Raw genomic sequence first — 4832 nt, 5'->3', positions numbered from 1 at the left:
TGTTCTTTTATGTCCCTTTCCTAACGGGCTAATAAACGACTCGGACTTTTTGAGACAGGGACGTTCCCCTCGCACAAATGAAACATGTATAACAACGCTTCCATTTTTTTTCTCAGAATATTGCTTGACTTAAAGACGAAAGGCCCAAAGAACCGTCCGTGACAGACAAATATTATCGTCAAGCTGTGAAGTAAAAATTGATGATAGTGTTACCTAATTGTAATTTATCGAAAGTGTACGTAAGGTATAAAAGCTAAAAGAATAAAAGTATATCTGGCTAAAAAATATAAAAGCCATGGATCATTTTACAATTAGAAATATCTTTGTTTTCTTTTCGTTTTTCTTCTAGCGCCGGACTTGATTTCTAAATAGAGAAAAATACAATATATAGAGTCACTCTAAAAGCACCCCGTGCTCATCACAGTAAACAGCTCCACTGGAAAATTTAACCAAATTTCATTTCATGGAAAATTAACTTTTAATTTAATTAAATCTTAATTTGAAATTCAATAGATTTATATCCCCCGTTGGGATTTCGATAGAAATTTGTCCCGAATCCCCACTTCCAGCGGGATCTGTGAGACAGGGTGCTCAAAAGTACATATATCGTAGAAAAAACTATGACGTATAGCGAATAGGCCACAGGGTGAGGTAATAATAATAATAATAATAATAATAACGAATGTTTTAAGTGGCTTGCTCCGAAAAATTCTAAAGCTTTTAGACAGCTCAAGAATTGTTTCCACGAAGGGCCACTAGATATAGGTATAAAATTGAATGGGGATTAAACATATTTCTCGTTTTGATGGCAGTATAACTTTGACAGTCTCAAAGTATAGTGGAATTTCGTCCGGATCTCGTATTCATGTAATTTCCTCTTCATCACGAAACTAATTGAATTTGAAAAAAGATATGACTATTACCCCCAGTGAAGACAACGTGCTCATGTCCAATCAATCTGAAACGAATGCATTAAAGGAAAAAAAATAGAAATAGATTGACGTTTCCCAAAATCCCGAAGTCCAAATTCCACCCGGAAGCAAATTCAATTCGGCTAAATTTTAGGCCAAAATTAATTCTCGCTAAAATTAATCAAAATCTTTGAAATCAACTCATCTGAACCCGGCTTTATTCCCCCACAATATATCGCAACTAAGAAGTAACGCTTTTACACCGTATATCTAACTTTACAATCGAACGTTACATAAACGTTGTGGACGTTTATGTTTATGTCAGCTGAGGTGCTGCAGGGGTGAAACAACGGGATGGTGCCTGCCCTTAAAAAACGCCTTTTCGCTACTTATTCATTCAAGATTGCACTCAAATGCATTAGTCGATTTAGTATTCTCAAAGGTATTTTAATATGACACTTTTTACGAGGAAGATGTTTATCGATTACAAAACTTACGTCACAACCACGGAAAGATATTTAATTGTCATATGATATTCCATTGATAAAAATGTTTTTTTGACAAAGTCGTTAAACGCACTTAATATTACAGATTATGGTTTTAATAAAGACAAACTACAGTATTAAGCATCTATCTACATCTTGATTGATGTGTCGATGTGTCGACAAGGACGACTTCTTAATAACCGGCGAACATTTGTCGTTCACAGAGATTACGTCATACACTCGATGGTCTCTTGAGACGAAACACTGATGAACTTCAATCATCTCATTTTCTGTAGCGTTTTCAATCAACGCGTGAAGCGATTTTGTTGTTCGTTCGTAGTTGGTGTCTGAAGAGAGAGAAAAGAAGTTGGTATAGCTTTGTCTCTAATCCCGATATAGGAGTTTAAGCTGAGACTGACAGTGTGCTTTTGGTGGCTCACATAATGTTTTGTAGTAGATTTAAATGTAACTGAGATATTTCCAAGCACAACATGATGTAACAGAGATAGAAATGTGCATTATAATGAACTGGACCTAACTTCTGGAGACACACATTCTCATCTGACACCAGCCATTCATAACCGCCTAGGCGGTAACCGAAGCAAAGGCGCCGCCTTCGATCAAGCCAGCTCAATTCAAGTCTATGTGAATAAAAATATGCACTAGAAAAGTTTCCATGTCTACAGAAATTTGATGTTAATCGCAAATTTGGGATGTTAATCCCAAATTTGATGTTAATCGCAAGATTACCGCAAAGTTTGCTATATTTACGTAACTTTAGCGCAACAAGTTTTTGTTGATTTTTGGATAATTTATCAATTTTTGTGAAATGTTTTACTTTAACTTATGAAACCTGACTGGTTTGATGAGTATATATTCAGTGAAGAAATTTTTTGAAAAGAGCTTTCCTGCTTAAAATGATACCCATTTTTGTCTTTTTCTTCGATTTTCTCAAAAACGCGTTTCGGGGGGTTCGCAAACACCTTGTCAGAAATATCTTAGGATTGAGAGTAGCTACAGACTTGAAATTTTCAGGGAAGTTTCCTTACATGATTGTGCATTGAATGAATGGATTAAAAAGTTTTAAAATTGGTTTCCTGATTTTTAATCTCAAAAAAGCGTTTTTTTTCAGTTTCTTACCCCCTGGAAAAAATTTTTTTTTTCACTCATTCCAGACCTTTTCTAAATATTAGTCATTTAAAAAAAAAACTAACTTCATAGGTCAAGCCGACTATTCAGAAAACCTGACACAAGCAAAATAAAGTATTTTACCCCCTGGCTGATTTTACCCCCGTCTTTGGTTATTTTTAGAATTTTTTTTTATTTTTAGAAATGTTAATAGTTGATATACATTTCCTGAAAATTTCATTACGAAATGTAAAGAAGTTCTTGAATTATTGCAAAAAATGTGATTTGTTGACTTTTGAAATCTGGCGGTAGACTACCACCTTAAAGTCAGGGGAAGCCCCAGAACAAAACTTTACCTAAAGAAAATTGTAAACAACAAGCGATTGTAAAAAGACAGGTTCTTAGAGGCCCACGGCGTGTCTTGAACTTATCTGATATTCCGATGGCGTATTGGCGGCCGCCCACGCTAAAGCTCTAAAGGAGCGGGCCAATATACCATCGGAGAGAAATAGTAGTCATCCATTGATGTGCCGACATAAGTTTAGCCCTTATTTTCGGGGCCGTGCTGAACGCTCAAAAATTGTTTTTTTGAGATCTGGCGCCTCAAAAAGACCGTCAAATCACTGTCGTTAATTACCACGTCATGAGTATGTCGGCAAAAATTACAAATAACATGGCTGATGTAATTTTCAAAAAATGTGTGCTGTTATGGTTGTTTTTGGTTTCTTTTGATGGATTTTTTGTAGTTTAACTGTACTTATCACTCCCTGAATATTAGTTTTAGTATCCAGTGTAATTTCTGTATGTGCACCAACCCAAAAAATGTGTTTCTACCACAGAAAAGTTGATAATCATAACTTTTGTTTTTGTTTGTTTTGATGGCTGGTTTTTTCTGCACTTTCTCAAATTTTATACCATTCAAATTGCAAAGACCAAAGAAACTAAAGCAGGTATGTTCCTATGGGCTTAGGCTTTTATCAGTAACTTTCATGTTGTTATCTATCTTAGACCGTCCTCCAAATATAACTGTTGTCCACCGGCCGCCCGACAACCGACAAACCGACTTCAGTGTTCCAGAACTGAAGTTTTTTGGATAAAATCTTTATTAAACTTCACAAAAGTGTTCATTGAGGGTTAGTATTCATTTTCTATAGCTTCAGTTTTTCTTTTAGTGTTATTTATAGATGCTGATTATGACTTTTCTCTTCTTTCAGGCTTTTTTGTGTACAATGTTTTTTCTATTTTGTTTTTGCTTCTGTGATCAGTTTAAAGAAGGAAAAATACTTATTTGAGTATTTCTACATGCCCTCCTTGTGAAAAGAATGATAATATTTTGCATGATTCCTTCTCCAAAAAGTTTTGTATTTGAATTTATTTCGTGAACCTTTTGAAGTTTTTTCTGACCCAAATTTTGTCGGCCATGACACCTTCCCTGTCCAAATTGCACTCGGGCCCATTTTTCTAAAAAATTACGCGGTCAGGCGAAATTCCGTAATGTATTTCTTCCAGATGTTGAAAATTTTCCCGACCTTCAGAGCTTTAGCGTGTCGGAAGAAAATTTCTACATCGGGTGCCAGATAAGTCTTGAACCTCAATCCTTTAATAATAATAATAAAATAATAATTTGTCATTAACTTAAAAAAAGTTTGAAACAATAAAACGATTTCCCCTTAAGGAGATTAGGCTTTTTTGTGAAAATTATTTTTTAATCGTTTTGACGTTTTAATTACTTATGATGTAATTACTTATATTCATTTTTTTTAAAACAGTTTGTTCTTAAACATGTCAAAGAAGCGAAAACATAAGGTTTTATCTTCAAATTCTGAAATTGGTTTTTCACTATGACCAAACCCTTAAAACACTTGAATTAAACACATGAAAAAAACCGCACGATTTCTCAGTTTCAATAGCTCTATAACGTGGAATAGGTAACTAAAATCTCATAGCCCCCCAACTGATAAAAAGAAATAATAAAGGATTTTGAGGCTTTGAGATATTGCTTGAAAATCAAATCTTTTGTACGCAAACCCCTTTACAGGGCTACATGTAAAATGAGAACCCTACAATGGAGGGAATTCAACTAATCAATTCACCAGGCTATAAAAATTGTACCATGCTAATTTTTCTTTACATGATTCACCTTCTGACAGCCAAAACAAAATTATGGTCATTATATTGACGTTGATTATAAATCGCTTAGCATGAGTGTCCTGATGTTACCGACCTTGTCGTGTCCAGTGATACGGAATACATGTAACGTAAAAATGAAGTACCTGTTAGTAAAAAGAGATAATCTTATGGACTTACC

At 34.6% G+C, this 4832-nt stretch overlaps 2 long non-coding RNA genes across 2 annotated transcripts in view; one reads left to right on the top strand and one right to left on the bottom strand.

Annotated features, from left to right (window-relative positions):
* Nucleotides 1–318, top strand: part of LOC136801254 (uncharacterized) — a 1136-nt gene extending 818 nt beyond the window's left edge. The window contains exon 2 of the long non-coding RNA XR_010845826.1: nt 117–318. This is a non-coding gene — a long non-coding RNA (uncharacterized lncRNA). The remainder of the gene's footprint in view (nt 1–116) is intronic.
* Nucleotides 187–1779, bottom strand: LOC136801253 (uncharacterized). The gene is made up of 3 exons (XR_010845825.1): nt 1409–1779; nt 924–958; nt 187–364 (listed from the first exon to the last, which is right to left on the bottom strand). It is a non-coding gene; the product is annotated as an uncharacterized lncRNA (long non-coding RNA).
* Nucleotides 1780–4832: the final 3053 nt, after the last annotated feature.

The sequence above is a fragment of the Clytia hemisphaerica genome, unplaced genomic scaffold (genome assembly GCF_902728285.1).
Source record: "Clytia hemisphaerica strain Z4C2 unplaced genomic scaffold, Clytia hemisphaerica genome assembly, whole genome shotgun sequence".
Classification (NCBI taxonomy): Eukaryota; Metazoa; Cnidaria; class Hydrozoa; order Leptothecata; family Clytiidae; genus Clytia; species Clytia hemisphaerica.
Note: the sequence above shows the minus strand (reverse complement) of the source record. Positions and strands in the feature narration are given on the sequence as shown.